At 43.6% G+C, this 27,975-nt stretch overlaps 1 protein-coding gene and 1 long non-coding RNA gene across 10 annotated transcripts in view; one reads left to right on the top strand and one right to left on the bottom strand.

Annotated features, from left to right (window-relative positions):
• SRGAP2 (SLIT-ROBO Rho GTPase activating protein 2) overlaps positions 1 to 27,975 on the top strand; it is a 235,405-nt gene that overhangs the window by 21,428 nt on the left and 186,002 nt on the right. The gene's annotated exons all lie outside the window — the stretch shown is intronic.
• LOC309662297 lies at positions 186 to 9,983 on the bottom strand. Its single transcript, XR_014264622.1, has 2 exons — positions 9,301 to 9,983; positions 186 to 8,936 (listed from the first exon to the last, which is right to left on the bottom strand). It is a non-coding gene; the product is annotated as an uncharacterized lncRNA (long non-coding RNA).

The following is a 27,975-nucleotide window of genomic DNA, read 5'->3' as shown; positions in this document are numbered from 1 at the left end:
CAAATGAAATTTCTTCTTTCTCAGGCATCAGTCTAAAAACAGCAGAGCAAACAAAACCCTCCACAACCTATTTCTTATTCTGTTTTGCGCCAGTGGAAAGAGAATGGGATTTGGAGTTGGCAGGCCAGTGTTAGAGTCCTATTGCCACTTAGTAGCTCTGTGACTTTGAAGAAGTTTCTAGGCTGTCTGTGCCTCTATTTCCTCAACTGTTGACAACATCGCCATGTTCTACCAAATATCACCTATCCACAGAGTCATGGTGAAGTTTATGTGTATGAAAAACTCTTTGTAGCTAACAAAGCACCATATACATGTCAGGTATTTCTATTGTTACACTGGTTTTTCTATATCATGTTTCATTTGCACATACTGGATATTTCAGTTACGCTGTGGGCTGAGTCAGTTTTCTACCAGCCTGAGAACTGAAACTCTGTCGCATGCCTTTTATGGGGAAATGTGTTTGCACTTCAAACACAAACTTACAAATAATCTTGTTACGCAACATACTCTTGGTAAATTAATTGAGAGCTGTCTCTACATTGTTAGGTGTGGATGATAGGAACTCTATTTTATACTTCTTTTGTACCTGCCCCTGATGTTTTGCATAGTGCTGGGCATTTAAGATATACTATTGTTGATAGTTTGAAAAGTAATCTTTTTTTTTTTTTAACTTTTTTTAACTTAAAAAAAATTTATTTATTTATTTGGCTGTGTTGGGTCTTTGTTGCTGCGCGCGGGCTTTCTCTAGTTGCGGCGAGCGGGGGCTACTCTTCGTGCAGTGCGCGGGCTTCGCATGGGCTCTAGGCATATGGGCTTCAGTAGTTGTGGCGCACGGGCTTAGTTGCTCTGCAGCATGTGGGATCTTCCCGGACCAGAGATCGAACCCGCGTCCTCTGCATTGGCAGGCAGATTCTTAACCACTGCGCCACCAGGGAAGTCCTGAAAAGCAATCTTACTCATGACCTAGAATCATTCTTATTTAGCAGCAATCTCAGTGTCTTGACTTAATATAAAACTAATTTATTTTGGAGCCAAGAATGGGAAATTGGAGGACCTTCTTCTGTATCTATTTTGGTCTTGCAAACTCCAAAGTTGGATACATTTGAGTAAAGAAAATCAAATCTACTTGCAAAAACATTGTCCAAAAGAATGACATGTGTCTGCCAGTTCCTTAGTATGATTTTTTTTTTCTTTTTTTTTTAAGATGACATTCTTTCTTAACTAGCCAAGGGAACCATTTCCCAACTTCTTATCTTGTTGGGGATGTTTCTGAAAAATATACCAAGTGTGAGAACCTGTAAGCATGGAGTTTACTAATCTGCTTAAAACCAGTTTTCCTGCAATTAGGTGCTCTTTAATGTCAACCATTGTACTTTTGTCTATAGGAAACAACTCAAGTTTAGTCCTGTCCTGCTCAAGTTTAGTCTACAGTACAGTTGGACTGGGCTGTAACTCAAGCAGTTGCTTAAGTCCAACTGTAAGCAGTTGAGGGGTAGGGTTGAAAAAGAAAGGCTATTGAATACTCTGCTCAAGAGAGTTTAAAGAAAAGAATAGAATACTTTTTTAAGGAAGGGTATGGGGTGGGGGTGGCGGTGGGGCTGCTTCTGAGTGGAGGCAGAAGCCTGGACCTTAGCATCTTGCAGTCTTAGTTCTGTTTCGGAAGCTTCCTCAATTTGTGCCAAAGTTGTGTAATGACGTTCACTGCTGTTAAAGGTCTTCTTGGTTTGATTTGGTTTCACCATTCTGAGGTTCCCTTTGTCTTATCTTGTGAACATATCTCGGCGAATACTTAAATCATTAATGACTCTTTTAGCCATTTTCATTATCTGCCAAGCTGAAACTTGGGTGTGGTGGAAACCTGTGCAGGCCTGCTTGGCTGGGCTGCACCTGAGCACTTGAGCAGTTCCTAGCATCTTAGCTGTCAAAAGGCCACTGAATAAACAGCCTGATTTTAATAGGAGACCCGATCACTGCAGATCCTTGAAAAGGAGACAGAAGGCTAGTCAAGGGTGGCTCTCTTCAACCTGAAGGACTCTACAGCGATTAACACCTTGCCTCTCTTTTTTAAGCAATATCTTTTTAAATTTTTTTTCCTCAGAGACTGTATTTGGGTTTGGTTTTTTTTTCTTTCAGGATTTCTATAGCTTCTTTCTTTCAGAGACTCAAAGTGCTTTTAGTTCTGTCATCTCATTTATTCTCTGTAGGAGCAGGAATTAGGTGTTGATGGAGGTGAAGTGGTGCATCACTTACTGGGCTGTGGAGTCCGTGTTCCACGGGCAGTTACAATAGGAGTTCTTCTCGTTACTTGTTGCCCAATTTATACACACACACACACACACACACACACACACACACATAGACATCTTACCTTATTTCAAACAAAATGGATGACAGTGTCACAGTTTAGTGTCTCCTAAAAGAGAATTTTACATCTTAGTAATTTTCTGTATTTTAAATATCTAACTTATGCCTCATAAGGAGAAAGAAGAAAGGAAGAAAGAAAAAAAGAAAGGGAGAAAGAGAGAAAGAAAGAAAGACTTTTCTGCTTTTGACATGAGTTGTTGAACTTATTTGTCCCTTGGTAAGCTGATCAGTTGCCACTTGGATTGAGAGAAAGATGTTCAATCAATCAAAGTGTTTCTGCTACATTGGCATGCTTTGTAATGGAAATGAAAATGACAGCATGTTTTTGTCAGTTTAAATGAATAGGTTTCCTTTAGATTGATGCTAGAGTTGGTATTAGAGGTAACTCTCAGCCTATGAACGCTGATGATTAATTATGGAAATGCCTGATGGAGGCACTTGATTTTACCTCAGCGTCTTATTTCCGTTGGTGAAGTGTGTGCCAGCATTGGCATTTCTTGTGAGTACGGGAGTGAACCAGGACACCGTCTCTGTGGGGCCTACCAGAGAGCCTTACCCTGTCTTTAAAGATTTCAATTCAATTTGTTTAAAAGATATTCATTCATTCATTCATTCATTTTTTCATTCATGCACTCAACATGCGGTGATGCATGTTCACTATGTACCAGGCTGTGGTCTGGTGCTAGAGACAGTTACCAACAAGACAGAGCAACTGTCTGCTTTCATGGAGCTGTAATCTTAGTGGGAGAAATGTACAGTAAAAAGATAAGTGGATCAATTAATAGGGTAATGAAAGGTAGTTGAGTATTCTGAAGGAAATAGAGGAATCAGGTGGTGCAGGAGTTTCCCTAGTGGCCTAGTGGTTAGGATTCCGGGCTTTCACTGCTGTGGCCCGGGTTCAATCCCTGGTCGGGGAACTGAGATCCTGCAAGCTGTGTGGTGTGGCCAAAAAATAAAAATAAAAAGAGATCAGGTAGTGGATTCAAGAGTGGCTGGCAGGGACCAGTGTGGGGGGAGCTTACTTAACCCATGTGTGGTCAGGGAAGGCCTCTTGGAGGTGACTCCTGAAGATCTGGGGGCAAGGGAGCAGCAGGTGCTGAGGTCTGAAGGTGCTCGTTTGAGGAACAGAAGGAAGGTCTGTGCAGCCAGAGGTAGAGAGCAGATGGGAGACGGATGTGGAGTGAGGTGGACTAGGCAGGCAGGGTCAGACCACACGGCCTGGAGAGCATTGATTCCGGTGGGTGCAGTGGGAGGCCACAGGAGGGCCGCCGCAGGGGAGTGGAATGTCTGATTTATTTATTTTTAAGATCACGCTGCTTGCTGAGTGGAAAACAGACATTAGCTGTTAAAAAGTGGAAGCAAGGGTATTAGTTGGAGTCTTGGCAGTAATCAAGTGAGAGATTTTGGTGGCTTTGACTAGGTGAAAAGTAGACAACTGTGAGACTTGTTTTCTCTCTCCACCAGGTGAAACTAGAATGAATGGTATTCTTTTTTTTTTAATGTGTATATATATATATTCTTAAAAAAATTTTTTTTCCATTATAGTTTATTATAAGATATTGAATATATCTTGTGCTATACAGTGCTGTACATTTACTATGCTTGTATATACTTGTGCTATACATTTACTATGCTTGTTGTTTATCTATTTTATATATGGTAGTGTGCATCTGTTAACCCATATTCCCAATTTATCCCTCCCCTTCCCACTTCCCGTTTGGTAACCGTAAGTTTGTTCTATGTCTATGAGTCCGTTTCTGTTTTGTAAATAAGTTCGTTTGTACTATTTTTTAGATTCCACAATTAAGTGATATCATATGGTATTTGTCTTTCTCTTTCTGACTTACTTTATTTAATATGATAACCTGTAGGTCCATCCATGTTGCTGCAAATGACATTATTTCATTCTTTTTTTATGGCTGAGTAATAGTCCATTGTGTATATATACCACACCTTCTTTATCCCAGAATGAATGGTATTCTCAAGATGGATTTAAAAGGAGCATTTGCAAGGATGAGTGGCAGGACTGTATGTGGAGCTCTGATTCCCATTTATGCAGGGTGGATAACACACCTTTCTACAGGACAGCATTGCCATTTACAGCCCAGGCTCTGTAGAATGATATGGCAGGCCTGCAGATAAGACCTACAACTCTGCAGGCCCACTTGAACTTCTTTGTAAACCCACTTGAACTTATCTGGAACAGTTTCAAGCTTTAGTTCTCTGTTTGCCTGAGGCTGGGCAGAAAACCAGCTATTGGGTGTGATTCGGGGGCTGTTGTCAAGGTCCCCTGTGGGGGGATGGGCTGAAGACGTCTCTTCCGCTATTAGCTTTACCTGTTTGCAATGGTCTCTTCCCTCACATTACTCAAAAGTGCTATTTGTGTATTTATACTTGAGCGTGAGATTGCATTTGTTTCCTATGAGAGGTTTTGATAAGGGTCTAAGCCTACTAGATGCCAAATTAGGGAAGGAGAGCATCTCAGGGGAAAGTGCCCATGTACATGTGGCCAGAACTAGAAGGTTGCGGCACCTGCAATTGAACCTACTTAACAATTTTGCTTAGGGAATTCCCTGGTGGCCCAGTGGTTAGGACTCAGAGCTTTCACTGTGTGAGGGCGCGGTTCAATCCCTGGTCGAGGAACTAAGATCCCGCAAGCCATATGGCGCGGCCAAAAACAAAACAAAAAACCAGTTTTGCTTAGCCTTGAACTCTTGCCCTCTCAGAGAATTAGTTTTCTAATTTTGATAATGAAGAAGTTGGATTCGATGATCTCAGTCCCTTTTAGCTAATTTTAGCAGGGGGGTTTGTACCTAACCACCCAGGCTTCCGAGTTTTTCCCCTTTAGTCCTTTTGTGAGAAGATCCTGCATTTTCTTTCCTTTTCCTCTGCCTGAAAGGGTGCTCTGTGGCCACGGGTAAATGCCAACTCACTAGTTTCCCCAGGAAGGGGAGGGTGCACACTTCCAGAATGGTATCTGCCATGGTGTCTGCATTCTGGTCAGATGGCCATGCTCAGTAGCTGTGCTCCATGTTGGGAGCTTATCTGTGGGAACCAGAAAGGCCCACACGCCCATAGTAAGTGACCTTTACATAGTGAAGAAGTGGGCGAGCGGAAAGAATACTCAGGTCAAGGTTTTCCGGAGGGAAGATTTTTGAACCATCAGTTATTAATTAGAACAGAATTTCCCTCCGCACCTGAAGATCATCAGGAAATACATATAGCAAGGAGGTCCCAAGTGCCGGGGAACAAACATAATTACAGTTACCTCATAACGGCTTAGCATTTCGTGCCTTTTGAAATTGGTTCACATATATAATGTCATGTGACCTTAAAATCCTGTGAGGTAATAAGCAGGGCAGAAATTATTAACCTCATTTAACAGATGGGAAAAGTGAAGCATTAGGTAGGTAAGTGACTTGTCCAAGGTCCCACATTTAATACAGGTGAATTAGAATTTAGAATGCAGAATTTTCTTTTTAAAACAACTTTATTGAGGTGTGATTTATATACTAGAAAATGCACCCACTTAAAACCTAGAGTTCAGTGAATTTTGACAAGTGTACACACTTGTGTAACCGCAGTTGTAACATGCAGAGCATTTCTATATCCCCTCAAATTCTCTCCTGTTCCTTTTGCATTAATTAATCCCCCCTCCAAGATCTTTTGATGTGTAATCCAGTGCTCTCTTCATTGCCCCATACTCCGATTTGACAGCCTTTTTAGCTCTATCCTGCTGCAGAAAATACAGGCTGGTAGCCAACCAGCCTCATCGCGTTGAGTTATGAGAGTGAATGGGAAGCCAGTAGGTTGGTTACTCCAGTGTTGGTTCCTCCTTCCCAGGCTACAGAAAGTTCGTGTGGGTTCCCCTCTCAGGAGAGCTTGAAGAACAGGACACCCACTCACCTGCCTGTACTGGCTTCCCTGTAGTCTGCAGAGGGGAGCCGGAGGTGATAGGATGATGGAGGAGATGACCTCTAGGGGATGCCTGACTCCCGGATCGTCTGCTCAGTCTCCTCCATGGAAACCAGCTCTCTGCTGCTTAGTTGCAGTTCCCTAAGGCCTTAAGCAATCCGAATCCCATATCTGATGAATGAATCCCCAAACGTGTTGAAGATCCCAGCTCTGAAAAATGAGCAAACCCTGAATTTCATAGTTATATAGGGCGGGTCTGGGAGAGAACTCTCCCTTTGCACCTGAGCTAGGTTCTGAGGAGAGACACTTCCCGATATGCTGTTCCCAAGTCCCGGATTTTGACCAGAATGTCTGGCACATTCCAGAGGGTTCGGATGTCTGGCCAGGTTGCTGTGTAGCATCCAGTAAAGAAGAGAAGGGGCCTGCCCCTCTTCATAGCTGGCATTGCCCCAGCAAGATAGAAGATGGTGTCCTACCTAGCTGAAACCCTAGAGTGGCCACAGGGGGTGACCCAGAATGCAGTCTCTGCTTTTCTAAGGTGACATTGCTCCCATTTCACCACCCAGTTGGGGGACAGCCCTTGTGCTATTAGCAATGATGATAATCCCTTCCTTTAATTTGTTTTGGGCTGCGTGAGTTTATAGGGCCCTTTTCTATCCATTATCTCCTTGTTCTTCTCAATAAGTCTAGTCCCTTCTGTGAGGGTAAAAGCCCTGTCTCATCTGACTAGGACAGCTGCAAGGACAGAACAGACTCAGATTTCTCCTCTGCAAAGGCTCATCTTAAAATCTAGGGCCCTACAGTATTGATTTTCTTCTAGTTATCTTTGCAAATTTCTCTGGCTTTGCTGAAGGGGGAAAAAGTCACCAGGCTGCATGCTTGAGCTTCAGGTTTCTCCTTAGCTGGTAACCCCCGCCAGAAAAAAATTCTTCTTTAAAGAATTGAGCCTCAGGCACTGGTTTTTGCCTTGTATGCCCTTAAATGTCTAGCTCTCAACAGCTGGTGGCCATCCCTCGCCTCCATCTTTAGTTTGCTGTTGACCTCAGCTCGGTGAGTCCCTGGTGTTAACTCCTTGACCTCGCTGCCCTCCCGCAGGGGCCTCTTGTACCATATGGACTTAGAAAACAGTGGGCTTCCTGTGTTTTGTCTACCAGCAAAGCTGGGTACCTAAAGGCCCCTGTGACAACGCCATGTGGCTGACTCCAGTGTGCTGTGAGAAGACAGTGTTAGAACAAAGACTTAGTTGAGAGCCCCAAATGTGTACATTTGATGTGGTTGCACAGAGATTGGGTCAAAGGTCAGCTCACGTCTGCAGAGAGAGGGACAACTCCAATTTTGCAGAGGTTACAGGCCGTAGTGATGCTGTTTCTTGCATCTCCCATTGGAGTTAGCTTTCTAAAGGTCCATGAAGGTTTCATTCCTTTTCATGCCCCAAGAGAGCTTTCCATAGCAATGAAAGAAATGCAGGAAATGGGTAGGATTTCAGATGGCCAAAGAGGGTTGCCAAGAAAAGAAAAGAGTGTCTTTTAAAGGAAAAATTTTTGGAGATGCTCTGTGGGTGCTGCTGGTCACCTGGGGAGACGTTGGATTTATTTGACAATTCCCATCTTCCACTTAGGCTTCATGTATACACTTGTTTGGGAACTAGGGAGGGGAATAATACCCTCCCTAAGGATCTGTGGCTGAGTGCATTGTCCCCAGGACCAAACGGAGCTGCCGCAGCTGAGAAACAAATTGGCTCAGCTCTCCCCAAAGAGCTCAGAGCTGTGTGGTTATTTCCTGTCTTTTTCCCCTTGTATTTTCCTCTTTGCAGTTTGAATCTTCCCTTTCCACAGGAAGTCTCAGCTGCCTAACCCCCAGCTTTCCCCAGGCCCAGATGGACTGCTGCCTCTCTCCTTTTTCCCTCATCAACCTAATCACTTCTTCGTAGACTCTCTTGGAGGAAAGAAGGGTTTTGTTCACCCGCCTCTTGGAAGGGCTGCACCCTACCAAGACAGATGGCAGCCTAGCCTATTTTTATCTGTCTCCAGGGAAGAAGATTCCACAGCCTATTTTGAAACCTGTTCCACTGATTGACAGCTCTCAAATTAGGAATTTCTTGCTGATATCTGACTTAAAATTCGACAGCTGTCATTGAAACTCATTTCCTTTTCTTCCTTTGGAAGGAGAGAGATCCTCGAGGTCATTGGGGCCGACCCCTAATGAAGGAAATGAGACCCACAGATTTCCTGACTCCAGATTGAAATGGAAAATAATTCCTCATCCTCTCATTGAGGATCCCATCAGTTTGGGGATATGCCTTTGAAAGCACACGTTTGGGTGCCATTGTGTGAGAATCAATTTAATTTTCTGGGGGAAAACATGTGATTCTGGAGTGGGAATGGAAGATGTAAAATGCAAGGCATTAACTGCCTTACTCTGTTTCTAGTGAGAAAGTTAAATGATGCTTATAGAATTACCTTGCCTCCGTTGGCAGAGAAAATAAAAATAAACTCAGCTTTCAATATACAAAGGCTTCCCCAGTTCGTTTCCCTTCTCTCGTACCAATCCCGTGTCTTTAAAGAAGAAAAAAAGGGTTGGTATTTTTCTCTCCTCCATCAATGGGATCCTCCATACGTTAAATATGTCTTTTAAAAATATTGTCAGGAGGGGCTTCCCTGGTGGCGCAGTGGTTGAGAATCTGCCTGCTAATGCAGGGGACACGGGTTCGAGCCCTGGTCTGGGAAGATCCCACATGCCGCGGAGCAACTGGGCCCGTGAGCCACAATTACTGAGCCTGCGCGTCTGGAGCCTGTGCTCCGCAACAAGAGAGGCCGCGATGGTGAGAGGCCCGCGCACCGCGATGAAGAGTGGTCCCCACTTGCCACAACTAGAGAAAGCCCTCGCACAGAAACGAAGACTCAACACAGTCATAAATAAATAAATAAATAAATAAAAGAACGTGAATTTCTTTAAAAAAAAAAAAAAGCAAAACTGGGCTATTCATTTAAAAAAAAAAAAATACTGTCAGGAGACTGAAACTCTGCTGAAGGCTCCCTTTTGCCTCGGCTTTCTGCTCCTGCAGACTTCTTTTGACATGAGGCCCCGTGCTGCTTTCCCTTGACAGATTGCATCTTGATGGCATAAAGCTCTGGTGGAAAGCTAATGATGTCGGTTCAGTTTCAGTGGCTGGAATCTTGTTATGTGGGATAGAAATCCAGCGTTCTATGCAAATTAACAGAAATGTATTAGACTGACTATCAAGGGGTCCTGGGAAGGGATCTCACTCCTTCTTGATAGTTAGTACTTGTGTCTTTTCTCAATAAAACATCACCTGAGACATTTTTTCTTGCAGAGATGGCATCACGTGCCAAGATCTGTGACCAAAGCTGAGGTGGCCTCTGGGGCATCCTTCATCTCTTGGTCCATGCTTCAGGCTATGAGTAGTCAGTGTGCAGCTCATGCTTACAAGGGTTAGCATCTCAGTCTCTGGAAATTTGGCTAAAATTCCATGCACTTTGTCTGTTTGAGAGACGTTTAATGGGTCTATTTTATAAAATCCCAGGTCAACTTTCTATGCTACCCAGTTACACTGGACCGAGGGAATATAAACTCATTTTGCTATTGGCCTAAGAGAAACAGGCAGGTGTAGTGGGGACACCTTCTTATCTGGGCAACTGGACCAGTAGTTGGTCAGTCAGTCCCAAAAGTCAGTTACAGCAGAGAATCTTAAAAAAAAAGATACCGTCCCTAAGCATTTTATTTAAACTTCAAAATAAATAAAGGTACATATATTCACAAATCTTTTGATGTGGACCAGGGCTTTTTCTTAGAGTGAGGTTCTCCTGAGTAGAGTTCTGTTGACTTTCTTTCATAAACTGCACACTTAACACATTGTGATTTCCAGTTTGTCTCTTTAAGTAAAGTGAGTTCTTTAATACACTTGAGAAATAAAATGCATAATGTTTCTAGATTTTTTTAGTTCCACCAATACAATTTTTTACCGTTGTCTTGCCCACACCTAATTCATCGGCAATTTTTTTTAGCAACTTGCCTTTATCAAGTTTTTCCAAAGCATTCAATTTATTTTTCATAGAAACACCTTTTTTTACTCATATTTAATCATTTTATATAATACATAATTAAAATAATATCTGTTATGAACAGACTACTGACCCTGGGGAAGCACCCAGCCTGGCTGATGGGGCAGAAGGGAGCAGATACACAAGAAAAAGGCCTACTACTTAAAACCCAGCCAATGTAGTGTAGAGAACAGTTGAAGTATGTCACATAAGCTGCCAAGTTGGTTAAGAGAGCATCGTCTGTACGTATCTCCTTTTTGCATCCATTGCTTGATATATGGAATTTTATCTTAGCACCTGTAATCGTAATTCCTCTATTAGACTATAAGCTTAGGGAGGACAGAGCCCATGTTTTATTTATCTGTATATCTCTCGTTGCCTAATATAATGCCTGGCCCATAGTAGATGCTTAAAAGTGTAAATTGTCTTATTGATTCTACATGTGTGTGTGTATGTGTATATACGCACACATATTTAGTGTAGTGCTGTACACATAGTTGGTGCCAGACAGCTCTTTCTCAATAAATGGATCTATATGTGTATCACTGCACATAATGTACTCAAAATTCAAATAAGAACCTTTAGAATGTCTATTGTTCAGATTTTTTTTCGCACTTGTTCCTTCTGTTTGCAGGAGAGACTGAAATTGACTGTGGAGCGTTTACCCTCGGGTTAGAATGACATGTCTTTTAGGAAGGTATTTTCTTTCTTTCTTTTTTTTTTTTTAAATTAATATATTAATTTATTTTTTGGCTGTGTTGGGTCTTCATTGCGGCGTGCGGGCTTCAGTAGTTGCGGTGCGTGGGCTCCATAGTTGTGGCACGCGGGCTGTGGAGCGCAGGCTCAGTAGTTGTGGTGCACGGGCTTAGTTGCTCTGCGACACATGGGACCAGAGCTCGAACCCATGTCCCCTGCATTGCGGCGGATTCTTAACCGCCTCGCCACCAGGGAAGTCCCTAGGAAGGTATTTTCTTAATAATAGCTATACTTCATTCTTAGAATAATAAAAATAATATCAATAATAATTAATATTTACTGAGTACTTACTATGTGTCAGGCACTGTGCTAAATGTATATTATCTCAGTTAATTGCCACAACCCTGAAAGGAGACACAACAAAGAATGTTGTGTTATTATTCCTACTTACAGATGAGGAACATTTGGAAGGCCTAATCTTGGAACAGTTGAGTGATGAGTACAGTTTGTTTTCAGAGTGCTGCTTCTTATTTTAGGGGTTTGGTCCCTCTAAGTGGGGTGAAAGGAGCCCTTGAATCTAAAGAGAAGGCCTAGAGGGAGAAACTGTACTTGCTTTTGGCTTTCTGGGATCCAGGGTAGGCACTCTCTGGACTCCAGAGAATAAAAAGGATCCTTGTGGCTGCGTGTTGCTCAGAGTGTTTGAACGGCTCCTGGCAGGTGGTAAGGAAAAGCCAAGGTGGCACTGAGAACAAACTACTGCAGGACATTGGATCCTGCCTGTCACTTCCCTCCCAGGCCTTTCACTTGTCGGCGGGCTCTTCTGAACTCCTTCTGCTCCGCTGGTCTGGATGTGTGGGAACAAGCTGCTTGCAGGTGCCAATACAAACAGCAGTGTGGGTCCCGGAAGCCTGGGCTGGGAGCTGGGCAGAGGGTGGAGAGGCTCGATTTTGGAGCAGTGATGATGGAATTAATTTTCCCAGCTGTTGGCATGAGATTGCTTCTGAGCTGAATTTAAGAGAGAGGTAGGATCTTTGGTCTATCTACACTTTTGGGACCCAGTAGATATCACAGACCTCGTCTTCACAAATGACAGAAATGAATCTTAAAAAGTGCTAGTCCGTGGGCCTGTTGGTCAGGAGGGTGAGAACATCAACAGCAGAAACAAACACACAAAACGCCCATGGATTGGCAAACAGAATTTCTTCTCAAGGCTACGTCTGAATGTTGGACTCGTCCCTTTTTTGTAGGTTGGAAGGAGACAGCATTCAGAGACCACCTTCTCTAGTCCTCCTTTTCAAAGGAAAAGCTGTAACTGATTTTGTGGTTGACTTTAAATTAATATAAAGACATCTTGGCCCGGAACTTAAATGAAAGGATTCTTGATGTACTTTTCAGCCAAAGGGCTTTTATGCTGCTGTATGGCCATTTTTTTCTACTTGTCTGCAGAAATTACAATTTTTGACAGTTGTCTTGACAAGAGTGTAGATTTTAATTGAGGAGGGTGATTTCATTTATTAGCAAGGTTGATTTCATGTTAGAATGAATTCTCTAGATCCTTCTTGGATTACTTTATGTTCCTTGACAAGAAAGACGTTGACTACCTTGAGTTTTATTCTGAGCTGAATAAAGTTGTCCACCTCAGGAATTCTAGAGTAGGGAGAGAATTTTGTGTGATGTGGGTCCTGTCTCTGGAAAGTGCCGTGCCCATCATGGTGAAAGGCTTCTGCAGTTTGGCCTTAAACCCGCGAAGCTGGTTCTCTGAAACGCCAGCATCCTAGCCATGCATGCAAGCAGAAATTGTTCATGCCTAGGCCATATTTGGATGTCACTCTTCTTCAGTTTCATATCCAGTTTCCGCTTTCCTGAGACAGAATGAAGTCAAATAGCCCTCACAAAACCACTGGCCTTAAAAGCTCCCCCAAACATAATCCTTACAAGAGCCTTGAGAGGTGGGTATCATTATCCCCATTTTACAGAGAGGAAGCTGAGGCTCAGAGAAATTAAGTAACATGCCCAAGGTCATGTAGATCCTAGGAACTGAGATCTAGGATTCCAAAGTCTGACTCAAAGTCTATGCTTTTCCCACAGGGCTTCTGAACTTGACCTCAACCCTTTGCCGTTTATGTTGCCTTTTGCACTCCTTGGAAATAAATGAACTAAAATGGGTGTGATGGAGAAAAAGAGAAACCTAACTGTGAGCGTTCAGATAGGTGTTTGTGGGGGACCCTTACTGTCAGATAGGAGCAGCCAGCCCTGTCATTTTCGTTTATGTGGACAGACTTCTTTCTCCTCTGATGGCCACTGGGTAGAAATAAGGATGCTGCACAGAGGAGAGGAGCTAAATGTAGCTTCTTGTGATTTACATAATAAAATTAGAATCTCCCCAATGGCCCTTTCCTGTCTGCTGGTGGCCGTGATGGACTGCACCACCCTGGGGACAGCTTCACTTAAGGGCCTCCCTGGGGTCATCAGGCCCACAAAGCGTCTTGGGATCAAATGTGCAGTTAAATTGATGAGATCAATTCATTAGGATAAAGACTTCCTCTACTTCCAAAGCAGTGCGGTGCTCAGGCCAGTCTCTCTCCTTTCGAAGTAAAATATATAGATAAAAGATTTCATATTGGGAAGAGCTCTGTGCTGCCCTTTTTTCAGAGCTTTGATTATTTGAAGCGAGGGAAAGACTTCCTGAGCCTACATCAAAATATTCAACTTTGAAAGATGAATTGTTTTGAGGTTAGTTTGCTACCTGCTGTTTCTTTTAGAAATGATTTTTCTATAGCTTTAAAAGGTGACCCAAGTGACTTTTTTAAGTCTGGGAGGAGTTTTACAGACATTGTGTGTGTGTGTGTGTGTGTGTGTTTGTGTGTGTATGTGTGTTTTACCTCCTTCAACTCTGACCGCCTGGCAGTCAGTCTAATGTCTTCCCTCATCTTGATCCTTTAATTACCTATTTTGGTGCACATATGAATTAGATTTTTTTTTTTTTCTGAACTCATAAAAAGCATTCTAGCCCCCAGAGGAAATAAAACTCCCCCTCCCACCCCAGTGAATACTCTTTTCCTAAAGACAAATAGAAAGTGGTTTGGGTTTGTCCCCTTTGCTTTAGTTCATAAAACATCTTTCACTTCCTTTGTTGCTGATAGTCTTGAACTTATAAAGTAAGGAAAATCAATTGAAATCAAAAGATATTAAATTGAGAGAGAAAATGATGCTGCCACACTCCCAGCTAGAGGCAGGCTTTTTAATCCATAATTTCAGACTTATTTGATTATAAAGTATAGCGACCCCTCTATTTTTTTTTTTCTTCTGGTTTTCTTTCTAGTTCTATAATCAGGAGTCTGCTGTTCTCTTTCTAGTGCTATAATTAGTAGTCTGGTCTAAGACATAAGAACCTTAAAGTTCTTAACAGAAACACTGCTTACTCGCCTCATTTTATAGAGAGGCCACTCAGCCTCTATGAGTCATTCAGTTATTCAACAAACATCATTGAGTGCTGACTATGTGTAAGAACTGTGCTAGATGCCAGGGGTCAAAGACAAAGAGAACATGCTTCCTGCCTCCGAGTGCATCATCTGATCGTGAAGCCCACATACAAACAACCAGGCAAATTCAATGTGAGAAATGTTGTAATCGAGCTACACTCACAGTTCTGATTTTGTACTTGTCTGTAGAGTAGCAGTTTCTGTCCTGTGTTCCATTTACCTGATTACTTGCTTGTTCCTCTGTGAGCTCTTGAGGTCCAGGAATGGATATGGATGTGGATATGGATATGGATATGGAACGGATAAGGGAAAGGAGGTCTGTTACCAATGCCAGGCCTGTCTTACAAGGGGTCCCGTAGCTTTTAACCTTCCTGCAAAATGTTTTAATTCCTAAAGACTGATAGGAAATGGTCTTGGGTGGAGCCACCTGGGAAATAATGGATTTTGCCTTCTTGCTTATTGCAAAATGTCCGATTTGCTTTTTAGGATTCTCTTAGGTTAAATCATATGAAATCATCATTTTGTAGGTAATTTCACATGGTCCAACCTAATAAAAAGAGGCCAATTTTACAGCCTTCTGGTCTTCTTTAGGTTTAAGACAGGCACAGAGGTGAGATTCTGGGCAGGTATAGTGCATCCTAAACACTGCCACCAGTTTCCCAGCTCGGAGTATGAGTCTCTATTTGGAGCTTCAGAGAGGGAGGGAGCTTGTGCCCCAACTGTTCCTGTGACACTCAGCTCTGGAGTGGAATTCCTCCGGGGAGTGCCTTTTTGTAGACTGGACAGGGAATAAAACTGCTGCTCTGTGCCCTTCTTAAAGTATTTTTGTTTACCTTGGAGAACGTACAAGAACAGGGTTTCATGCATATATAAGAGAAAACAGCAAGTGAAAAGGATGTGTACACAGTGGCATGAATGGGGAGCTATTCTTAGCTGGGACTCTAACCTAGAGAACAGGAAACACGATGCTTCTGAATGTGGACTCCGGCTGCCCCAGGCTAGAGCCAAGGGGCTTCGAGTCATAGAGAAACTCATGGTAGCTGCTAGTGTCCTCCAGACCTTCCTCTTTTGGTAAAAAATTTTACAGTCGTGTGTCTCACACTGAGATGGAGGAGGGGATGGCTTTCTCTTTTAACGGATCTGGAGAGAAAGTAGAGAAAAGCTTGGGAAGTGGGCCTCCTACGTGTACTACTTCTTCCATAGGAACGATCCACATCTATGTGGTAGATGGAGTAGCTTCTCTCACTCTGAGTGGTTTAGCTTCTGAGAAAGAGAGGGTTGCCTTGGCTGCCTGGATTAAACCTTCTTCAGAAACTTGTGTTCTTTGGTTTGTTGTTCAATCTCTCACGTTGGGGTCAAACCTGATTTGCCTTTGTAAGACCAAGACTAGAAATGCCTGATGTATGTTATAGCCACAGTGGATGCCCGCCATTTTCTTGTCACCCAGTGACTGCTAATTGATTTGAATATATCAGGGTCTGGAAGCTGGACCAGTCACCCAGCTTCCCTATCTGAGGGGGTGACTGATAGGAGGAATGTTTCCAGGTAGCATTTTCCTGGATTAGGACAGTGATGGTGTTAGCCAGGATCTGTGCTGTCACTGTCATTACCACTGAATGATCTTTATTACGAACGTTCTTAGACCGGGTGTGGGAAGGTGATATACATCCAGCCCCCACCCTGTATGCTTATTGTCTAACATTGACAATAGCTCCAAGTCAACATTTACAAGAGCATGTCTTTAGTCAGAACCCTATATGAGATGGGATTTCTTCAAGGAGGGCCTGAAATTGTGGCATTACAATTTACAGACTCTCTAAAAGGGATAGGGCCTGTATAGAAACCATTCCACTTCCTCATTTCTCTAAATGGAAAAAAAATCTCATTTCCTTTCTTTCTTTCTTACTCAGAACGCTAAGTCCATTCAGCTACCCCAAAAGTTATTATAGGCAGGTCACCCCTCTTAGAAGAAAGAAAAATTTTTCTTCCTTTAGAGTGGTACATGGGAACCTCAGAGTGGCCTTTTACCTCTTTCCTGATTTGATTAAGATTTGTGTGAAATGAGTGTAGAGAAAACACTGGCTATAGACCTGACAACTGGTTCACAGCATGTTCCTGTTTGTGGTAAGTCTGTGCTTTGACTATGTGAGGTCCCCATATTTTCCAGTTGTCACACTATATCACTGCTACAAGTGAGCCTCCTTAGGTAAGACAAGTGCCAGTTAGCATCACCTGATGGGGAGGAGGAGGGGAGAGAACAGAATTGTAAGCTTCTCCATTAAAGTGGTGAACATGTCGGTGCCAGGCCTTGGAGACCTGGCTTGAAAAAGCGTGGAGGTTACTGCCAGGAGCCCCTGTGGATCCGTAGACCTCGCCATCTTAGTGCTGAGTTTGATGAGTCACACAGCCTTCAGGTAAAGTCATTCCCAAGGGATTGCGAGAATGTGCCCCTCTTGGTTTGGATTGTGTCACATTTACTTTTTCTGGCTTATATCTGCTACTGAATTTTTTTGCATCATTTCTTCCCCGCAACTGCTGTTGATAATTTACGTGACACCAAAAATTCCAAGGAAGGTAGCTTTCTGTAAGAGCTGTGGAAGCAAGAGGGCAGAGAATTGATCTTGCCCCTGATCCAACAAATCGCGATCAGTTCTGCTGAACTTGGTCAGGCCTGGTCACTTAGGGTGTGTTCTGGGAAATGTGAGGTCTGACATGAGATATGTACAAGGGAGGCTGGACAGGGAAATGGCTTCACAAAATAAAATAAAATATTCATATTGATGCGATCCCAAAGAACTTGCCTTTTGGTTTCGTGATGGCAAGGTGCTGGATCAGTCTTCTGTGTGGATCACAATATGTGAAGCCAGCTGAAGTGAAGGGGTGTCTAGACAGGAGAAATGATGAGTTGAAGTTTTATCAGAGGCTGAAGATCTTCTGTTGTTCTCTAGCAAAAGTTCCTCTGATGTGGAATTTCTCTGTTTTGTCTAGCTAATTGGAATTATAGTCTGGTTTCTGTCCCTAAAGACACTGATGTTGGGCTTGGATTGCCTGATTCTCTTTGCTCATCAAATTGATGACATCAGTAGTAAGGCATGAGATCTAATGTCTAAACATTAGTTTGGTTTTGGATGATAGGTTCCTTGGGTTCTTAAGTTAGCAGAGAGAAACCAAGAGAGACAGTATGGTGTAACTAGAATCAAACAAAACCCCAAACAACCAGCTTTAGTGTCAGAGAGACCTGGATTTGGATCCTGACTGTGCCATGTATAAGCTGTGTCACTTTGAGCACATCATTTAATCTCCTAGAACCTTAGTCTTCTCATTGTAAAATTTGAGCAGAATAACTGCCTACCTTGTGGGGAGGTTGTGAGGTTAGAAGGTGGAATGCCCAGGAAGGCCCTGGCATGTGGAGGCACACATCAGCTTCAGCTGTTTCTGTTATTAGCAGTGGACTTAGCAATGTACGCATCTGTCCCTCCGTGCTTCCCACTTTTCCATTTGTAAAATGAACTTGACATTTCCTACTCAGTGGTTGACAGGGAGCCAAGTGAGATATCTGAGCTGGTGAGGATGGATCCTGGGTCCAAAATTGGGGTTCTACAAGTTGCGCTGTCTGTATAAGTTGTAGAACTATATTAAAAATATACCCTGCTTGTTTCCTCTTCTCGGTCTCCCATTCAGAGCAGGGCTCGCTGGCTTTGTGCTTTAAATAGTCCTCAGATGGTGACTTGAATAGTAGATGAACACAATCCTTGTGAATCTGTTTGCCTTGTGCTTGGGAATTCTAAGACCACAATCGCCGGAATAGAAAGCCTCTAACCTGACATCCCACCGGAGCCACGTGTGCCTGCTAATGGATTTCTTTGGGAAGCTGGGACAAAGGGCTGGGTCTGCTTCTGTCGTTGAGTAGGCCAGGTAGGGGGCAGTCCATAAAAAGCCAGTCTCCTAATTGTCTGCAGTTTATGAGTCTGGCTTACCTGGGGACATCCCACATTATGATCCAATTAAAGTTCAGCCTGTTTACTCTGCTCCAGTTGAGGGGTTATAGGAGAATAAAGGCAGATAAGATATTTATGGGTGAACCGTTTCCTGTTTCTTTTTTTCTTTCTCTAGATCTGTGATTAAAGGATTAATAGCACTTGTTATTTATTGAGCAGAGCCCTGGGAGGGAGGAGGGCTTTGGCACTTATTTTGCTCCTTCTAAGAGCCCAGGGCTGTGTCAGCAGCATTTCGCATCTTACTTCATTTATTCCTCATTATTTTTAGCCCCGTAATACAGAGGGTCAGGACTTGCCCAGGGGTCATGGTCATGGGCCTTCTACTATTTCATACCTTGCATGCCATCTCTCCTAATAGAGAGGCAACAATGTGGTCATGTCTGGAAGATCCTGGTGATTTAAAAGCATCACTGAATGTTCATTAAACATCTGAATGTAGTTATTATATATGTGAGACTGGGTTCACCATAGAGCTCCTGACATTATCTGCAGAGAGGCTGGCCCTGACCCTGAGTTTGGCATTTTATGCAGTATTTTGGTTGCCCGACTCTGGAGCCATGGTGCTGGGTGCCTCCATAGTGTGGGGATGTTTCTAAGAGCAGCCTGATCCCTTAATTATCTTACTAAAGACATTGCCCTCTGCTTATGGAGTGTCTTTCTCTGGGAACTCTGGAGCTCCCAGAGACAAGATCTCAGCTTCATAACATCCCTGTCGAAACGGGGGGATCTGAAATCATTTGCTCTCCTTTACAGCAAGTGGGAGATTCAGGCACAGATGGGAGACAGAGGCACAGAAGTTAAATAATTAGTCCAAGGTCACATCAAATGATTTCCAACTCAGCTGACAAATCCATCTAGGACTTGGTGTCCCAAATGTTGCAGCTTCCCTTACAGTGTAATCTGGTCTCCACCACTTTGCGTGGCTTATCTTTCTTCTCCTTTTTCTCATTTGGTAAATAAGATGTTTCTTACACCTACTTCCTGATTAACGATGGGTTTTTTTAAATTTAGCCCTTCAAGATGATCAATGACTTTACCTAGAAAACTGCTGCCAGAATGTGGTTTATAAAAACATACCTTTGTTGTGATTTCTCCCTGATGCTGAATTTTCTGCCCCTATATTTTGCACGCTGTCAGTTTCTGTGGGTTAAGAACCTTGGGACTCTCAAGGGTAACCTTGACAGAGAAGCTGCCGTAGTTGGGAATTGTCACGTTTTTCAGAGCAGTGCTGTTGGTGGTGGGGGGTTTCTAGAAATTCCTGTCCTCAGCTTCGCAGAGGAAGGCCAGCACGTTCAATGATAGCCTTGTCCCATAGGAAGAGTACAGATTTGGCTTGTGTTATTTCTTGTTTCTTGTAATAATGTTGTTATTTATAATGATACCTTTCTAGTTACCCTCATGACTCAGTATTCATTAAAACGTATGAGATTACTCATGAAATGTTTCTCCCTGTATTTTAGATGGGAGCTGTGAGGTGGTGTGATTACATTTGGCCTCTTGGGAAAATGGCCGAGTTGTTCAGATTCTCAGCTACATTATGTGATGTTTTTTGTCAGCTTCACTACTTACCACTGCAGAGTTATAAAGGGGAACTTTTTACAAAAAGAGATAGATTCACCCAGGGGAGGGGATCCATTGTTAGTAAAATAGGTCTAATGCCAAATGCTTTTTGTTTCCTGAAGACCTATCCAACTGCAGATCTTCTGGCTTCATAATATATTCAGTTCACAGTTGCTCATTCAACATTTTCTGTATACCCATTCTGTGTCAGGTACCACGTTGGACACTGAATGACAGAGATGAACAAACTCCTAAATCTTAAGATCTCACGGTAGATGTTGGAATTTAGTGTCATTTAGCTTCATTAGATTCTGCAGTAGTTCCAAGATTTCCCAAGACCCTGTCCCGCAGTGTCCTGTTTACTTCAGAGCGTGTCATTCTCTGCTGTCCTCCATTCACTCCCCACCCCCCCAACTGCTGCTACCCTGGGCCTAGCTGCCATCACCTCTCACCTGGACTATCTCAGCAGCCTCCTAACTGGTCTCCCTGCCTCCACTCTTGCCTCTTTCAGTCAACTCTCAACACAACAACTACAGCAATCTTTTAAAAATGGAATTCAGATCGTGTTACTCCTTTGTTCAAACCCACCAGTGGTTTTTCCATTCTGTGCATGGTTGGGCCCCCACTATCTGCTTGACCTTGCCTTCTGCTGTTCTCCCCCTCGGACTCCTCTTCATCAATATTGGGTTCATGGTGTTTGCTTTAACATGTCAGCCATCCTGGGCATAGTCCTGTCTTAAGGCTCTGCTCTTCTCTCTGACTGCAACATTCTTCCCCTGGGATCTGCATAGCTCACTGCCTTAGATCTCTGCTCAAAAGTTACCTTATCAGCATGTCCTTCCTGACCACTCTCCATAAAAGGTACCCCCACCTTGTACTTCCCATTTGATTAGTGTCTGATTCCTCTTTCCCCTCACTAGAATATGAACTCCATGAGGGAAGGGATTTTGCCTGTTTTGTTCATGGCTATAGCCCTAATACCTAGAAGATGCTCAGTGACTACCTGTTGACCAGACTTTCCTGGTGGCGCAGTGGTTGAGAATCTGCCTGCCAATGCAGGGGACGTGGGTTCGAGCCCTGGTCCGGGAAGATCCCACATGCTGTGGAGCAACTAAGCCAGTGTGCCACAACTACTGAACCCGCATGCCACAATTACTGAAGCCCATGTGCCTAGAGCCTGCGCTCTGCAACAAGAGAAGCCACCGCAATAAGAAACCCGCACACTGCAACAAAGAGTAGTCCCGGCTCGCCACAACTAGAGAGAAAGCCCACACGCAGCAACAAAGACCCAACGCAGCCAAAATAAATAAATAAACAAATACATAAATTTATTTATTTAAAAAAACGAAAATACTTGTTGGCTGAATGAACGAATCAGCCTATTGCTGAATCACTCAGTGAACGTCCTCTGTAGAAGGGGCTCTTAGACCAGTGGTGCACATCTCTCGGGTGGCTGGTGTGGGGATGACGTGGTTAGATTGGCTCTGCCTGTGTGGAATAGAGTTTTTCTTAGCATCATCCCAACTGGCTTCTATTGGGTTGAAGCCTACAGTTTTAGCCTTATTAGTATCACTTTTTAGTCGTAAAGTCAGAGGATGTTAAGATTGGAAGGGATCTGGGACACCATTAGGTCTACTTCTCTCTTACTGATGTGAGAATAAGAGTCTAAAGAAAGTGGGTGAGTTACCCAGAGTCTTAAAGCTGGTTAGGGTTAACCTGAAATTAGGCCTCTGACATCTGGTTCCATAGTCTTCACTGCATCTAGTCTCCTCTGGCGGAGAGAGTTCACAGGCTTTCAGATTTGACAATTTCTCTCCAGACTCCAAACAGGAGCTTTTCTCTGGACGTTCTGGGTGAGTGTAGATGGATGACGACCCTGTAATATGTGGAAAAATCCCAAAGACTGACCAGTGTGAATGGGAACTACCCCAGATGTGCCAGGAGCACCACAGGCAGGCTCGCTCTTCCGTTGGCAGGAGCTGCGTAGGGTGGAAAGGAAACCAAAATCAAGATCCTTTGCCGCTCCAGTTATTTTATTACATGTCACAGTCAGAATGTGTCTTCCATTTAAATTCAGAGTTTTTGATGAATGGCCAGACCAGCTGCAAGCCCTTTAGGCCAGAAACCTTGATCTCGCCAACTGTTCATTTTCTCGATGGACTTCCTTATTTCAGGCGTTTGTGTCTAGCCGGCCTATTGTGGACTTGTCAGAGGGGTGTAGAGCCCTCTTTTTGCGACAGTCAGTTCCCCCCATGCAGCATGTGTCCTAAAGCTGGCCTGCCTCCATCCTCTTTTTAAGTGCGTGTGTGTGGTCTTTTGTTAAGCAGGGTGAAGTGAGAGAGGACCCTCAAAGAGAGAAAAACTCCTTCAGCATTTGCTAGAACATGTTTGTGAGCTGACCGAGCTGTAATTGGGATGGCAGAAAAAAGGCTTAAATTTATTAATTTCTTGTCAGCTGTTTTGTCACATAAGGTGCCCCGATTTTAGAAGGCACTTTGATCATACATGAAGAATGTGTTGTATTAATTCTACTCTCGGTGGCCTCTTTGACCGTACCTATCAAACATGCAAAAAAACCCATGTTTTTGCTGCTTCTAGTTTTGCTCAAGCAAAGGCTCTAGACTTTCTTAATTTATTTCAGCATATTTCCAGTTTAGATATGAAATGTACTCTGGGGATGCTGACTTCCAGGTAGCCATTTTGGGGGTCAAGGGAAGTTAAGTATCCTGAGTACAGTAGCCATATTAGCTAAAAAAGCTTCATTTTGGTTTGGTTGCAAATTTTATTTTAGCTTAGTTTTCTTACTTTAGGTGGGCAAAATAACAAAGGGCAGAAAGTTTAGAGCTGTGCCCTAAGACACTCAGCAAAACAATAAGACCTAGAATTAGGAATCAGGAGTGACTCTATTTACAGATTATTTCTTTTCAGGCCGGGCTAGTGGAGTTTCTGAGCACCACTGAATTCTCCCTTCTACATCTTCAGATTTTGTAATCGGATCCCTTTGGGGTCCGATCCGGGTCACTGTCACTCATGGGAGCCCTTGATCTGGACAAGATGGACCTTGAGTAGTTGAGTTCACACAACTAGGGCAGTGAGAGGGTCTCTCCTCTTGATTATTGTACATTTTCTTACCAAAGAGCTAGAGGAGCAATCTCAAGGTCAGGGGAACTCACCCTGATGTCTTGGGTTGTTTGGGATTATGCTGGATTCTCACTTGGGTTCTGTCATCAAATACAGAATGCTCTGATCCTTAGGGGCAGAGGTAACTATTCACCCTGTGGGTTCAATAACCAGGAAATGGAATTCTTACCCATTCTTGTTTTTTGTGCTAGAAGTTATTACTTTGAGATTTGAACCTGCCTCTTTTTTTCTTTCTCTCTCTCTCTCTTTTTTTTTCCAGTAGCAGTTTGAAATTGGCTGTTCATTCAGACAAAAGCAAAAGGATATTTACCCAGCCTGGGAAATAAATGTGAACCTACATAGTCTTTTCCCAGCTTTTTTTTGCTCTTTTGGTAGCATGTTAATTGTATTTTCTCTAGTAACCTTCCCCCTCCCACCCCCCGTTCTTTTGGCAGCCATTATTACTTGAATTGGAAGAGCAGGTGAAGACCTGTTTTTAGGACTGTCTGGAAGAGTACAGTACAGAGGACAGTCTCCGCTAATGGTAACCAGAGCCAGGGGGCTGGGGGCAGCCTGAGCTGGAATCAGTCAAATTAGCACAGCACTGACTCTGAGTGGCAGGAATACAAGTGACCACAGAGTGTTAAACACATCTGGAAGAGGAGTCTGACATCATCCCCGGCATCTGTGGGGAATACGCACAGCCTGTAGACCCATTCCTCTTTGACCCTGTAAAGATTCTTTAAAAAGTAATGCCCCTGAGTGGTTTTCTGGCCAGCTCGCCTGCTCATTTATCTTGGAGGAGATGGAAGGAGACAACCTGCCTGTGAGGCTCCTCGGGCCCCAGAGGCAGATGGATTCCGCATTTGAAAGTGCTGAAGCTAAGAGACCGGGTCTTAGGGGGCCCTGAAGGGTCTGCTTTTCCTCTACTCATTGTCCCTACAAAACTTTTCCTGGCAGCCGGCATTGCTGTTTAGACGGTTTGTTCTCTGCTTGCTGTTTAAGCTGTTTGGCAGTGGTGTGTCAGGATGCGGGTTTTCTGAATGCTTTCCCAGCTGGTTACTTGAGTGGGGGTTAGGGCGGGGCGTTCTGAGCTGCTGAGGCCAGTCTTCTGTCTGGACACTCTCAGCTGGACCAGTGGGAGAACGTCATCTTCATTCTGCTGCCTCTGGTGCTGTTGTGCGTGGCTCTTGAGATGCGGATAGGGTGAGTTGGGGGAGTGATAGGTCTTTTTTTGTTTCTTTTTTGTTGGTGAAGGAGTCCAGACTACAGGAGTCAATGTGACTTTTACCATTATTCTATGCATAATTCTCTGCTAGCCGTTGCCCCCTTCCTCAGCCTATAATTTCCCCAGCTCCTCTTGGTTGAATTTATTTAAGGGCTCCATTTTCAAAAGCAGGTTCCTTTTTAGTTCCTGAGCCAATTATGACTGAAAAGTAAGTTCTATAAGCAGCCTCAGATCCACCACCTGGTAAACCGTGCTGCCAACTAGACCTGAGATCTGGGATTCTAGATCAAGGGCTGGGTACCATGACGCCCCTGTAACTCCCCACATCCCTCTAGTTGGCTCAGCCCATTAGGGCTAAAATTGTCGCTCGTATCCTGGTCTCTCTTAGAGGCAGAGGCCTTGCCTAAACCCCAAGCTGCTTGACTCAAGTTCTGAATTGCTCTTTTTTTGGTGGTGGTGGTGGTGGCGGGGAGAGGGTTCAAATATACACACAAGAAATTTAATGAATCTCCATTTACCCAGCACCCAGATAAAACAGTTATCCCCATTTTGCCAAATTGGTTTCATCTTCCCCAGACCCCTTAAACATTTACTGTTATACAAGAAAGGCTAAATAATTACTTAACTCCCCACCCCATCAACCTTTTAAAATCTCTTTTCAGAATAATGAGTTAGTGACCTAGTAATTTCCAGTGGTGACCAACAATTTTTTTTTGTTTTTTTAAAATATTATTATGAACTCACAGATTTATTATGTTATCAATGTGCTTCAACCCATTGCATTCATTATTCATTAATTGTTTTGGATGCTCACATTGTCTCATCTTAGGTCAGTGGACATCCCTTCAAGTTCATCCCATGTTCTTTTGACATGACCCCATTGAACTTTGATAGCTTCCTTGCTTTCTGGCATAAGATGTTCCAGGCTGTATATCCTGCACCAGATGTGGAATCAGGCATTTCTCCTGGGGGCCTTGATTTCTTTTGGTAGAGAACACAGTCTGGGCTCTAGGACTAAATTACTTTTGTCAACTGTCAACCCTCTCCTCGGGGACTACAGCCTGCTCCCCTGCTCGTAGCCAGTGTGAGCTTCTTACTGGGAATCAACAGATTGATAGTCACCCACTGTGGAGTTCTGCCTCACTCTGGTAAGGATTCATCTCTGAGAATCTGGTGTTCTATCCCCTGGTTCTGACACTTTTGCTTCAATCACCCTGAATTTGGCTAGTGCTATGTATGCTGTGCCTTGGACTGCCAAGCTGTTCTCACCGGGGCCAACATCCCAGGCTAGAATAGTTGCCCCAGCCCATGCGTAATACCCTGTAAGCAAGATTCTATCTGGGCTCAGCTTAACTTCTGCCCCTGTGGGCTTTGTGTTCTACCCATTCCCAGCGTTCCATTCATCTGAAACTCTCTCTTCCCTCATCAAAATCTTATCGGGTCTTTAAAGATTTACTGCTGCTTCTTGGGTGCTGAAGAACCAGCTCAGGTGTTCCTGTTTCAGTTTGAGAACCTATAGGTCTGTCTCATGAGGTAAGTGTCAACCCGGCTGGGATTAGGCAGAGTGGGGGCGGGGGTTAGAGGGTGCTGTTGGCACAGCACGTACCTGGCTGACTTATTCTGGACTTTTTCTTTACTCTTGTAATCCATGCATTTCAGCGCCTTCTGAGTGGTGTTTGGTAGGTTGTCCTGTTGATTTTCAGCCAGGGAGTAGGATGTTCTGGCTCTGTACCGTTGGCAAAGGGATTTGAGGATAGGTAATGGGCTACAGTTTTGTTAAATGGAACAGTATGAGGAGATGGCCTTGTAAAAAGGCTGGGCAGCGGGGCCCATTTGAACGGTTGGTTCTTGGCTCCCATACTGGCAGATCCTTGACAGGAATTTTGAATGGTTCCAAATCTAACAGATCACTTGTACTTAACTTCAGAGGAAAGTCAATTAGCTTTCCTCAAGGTTGACTGTGTATCTTGAATGCAGTTTTGTGAATCTCTGGAGGTTCTGTGTATAAGGTTTACTCGTTCTGTTATTTTAGTTTCGCTTGCTTACATGGAGACCGTAAATGTTGAAGAGAAGCAGACATTAGGATTGAGAAACCCAGGAGCCTTGTTCCCTCCCATCCCCTACTTGGGTTCTGCAACGGGACCCATTGGTGAGTAGTAAGGAGCTAGGCTCAAAATGAAGTAAGCCCAGATCTAGCTCTGCGTCGTGCTTGCTCCAGTCCTCAGTCAAATTTACTTCAAGCAACTCAGAGTAGCATGGGGGGTGGTCATTCAGGACTGCAGTAACTTGCACTTCATTATATCTGGTGGGAGACTCAGTAATTTATAGCCTATCATTTCTGGAGTCTGGAGATGGCTTTGCTAAAGCAGATTCTATTACATTAGAAGAGAACCTAGCTGGCTGCGTCTAAGACCCGAAGCTTTTAGATGCTAAGTAAGGAGGCCATATGAAGGGAACAGAATGACTCTGGAACTCAATCCCCCACCTGAGAAAGAGAGTAATAACATTCTGGGTTGGCCTCTTTTCATTTCCCTTTGATTTTGAGTAATAAATTCCCTCCCTACTTCCCAGCTGAACAATTTGGGAGCCTGTATTCTCTAGAAAGACTCTGTTCTCACACCCATCAGATTGCATTAGGTAAAAACTCCTTGGCCTTAATGAATGTTGAAGGATTTCAAAGGGCTAATGGAAATTCTTCTAGAAGTAGCAATTTCCATTCTATTGGTAAGACAGTTCTGCAGAAATTCCCCAAACGTGTTGGGTTATTTTATAAAGTAAAACAGCCAGCATTGGGTTTTCTTTGCTAATAGATGACAGAGAGAATGTGGACATTTGGAATTCATGGAGACTCCCTGAGTTGCATTTTAGCTCAGGTGTTATGTCACCTTTCCTAACCCTTTTACCAGAGCTGCTCACAGGAAAACAGCACAGATAGATTTGCTTTACTTCTCTCTTTGCCTCCTCCTACCATTCTTTTAGAAAACGGTGAGTGGCTGCCTGCCAGGTAGAATCTGGATGACAAAATCCAAAGCTAGATTCAGAATTGTAAGCATAACCCCTGCCCAGGTTGCTTACAGAGGAAGAAAAGGAAGAGTTTTGTACAAAATCTTGCTTCATTGGCTTTAAATATGGTATTTATTGAGTTATCACATTTTAATTTAGCCTTGTACTAGTTGCTATGCCCCTTTGATTGATCAATTTCATTCTACATTTATGGAGCACCTACAGAGTTCCTGGCACTCTGCTGGGGCACCTGAAATGAAAAGATGAACAAGACATGGTCCTTGCCACCTGGAGCTCACAGTCTAATGGGAAAGCATCAGAAGGTACGAGAAGAGCTATAGTAGTCTTGCCACATACTTTACATGTGTATCCTAAAGCCAGTTGGGAACCATGGGATTATTTTAAGCAGGGGAGTGACATGATTCAGTTTATATTTTAGAAAGATCACTAGTGGCAGTGAGGATAAAGTGATTTAGAGGGGGTGAGGCTGGAGGCAATAACAGTTCAGACAATAGATGTTTATCGAGCCCCTGCTTAGTCCTTGGTGT

Source organism: Balaenoptera physalus, assembly GCF_965194825.1.
Source record: "Balaenoptera physalus genome assembly, chromosome: 1".
NCBI classification, from domain to species: domain Eukaryota; kingdom Metazoa; phylum Chordata; class Mammalia; order Artiodactyla; family Balaenopteridae; genus Balaenoptera; species Balaenoptera physalus.
This window is presented reverse-complemented; position numbering and strand designations above follow the sequence as displayed.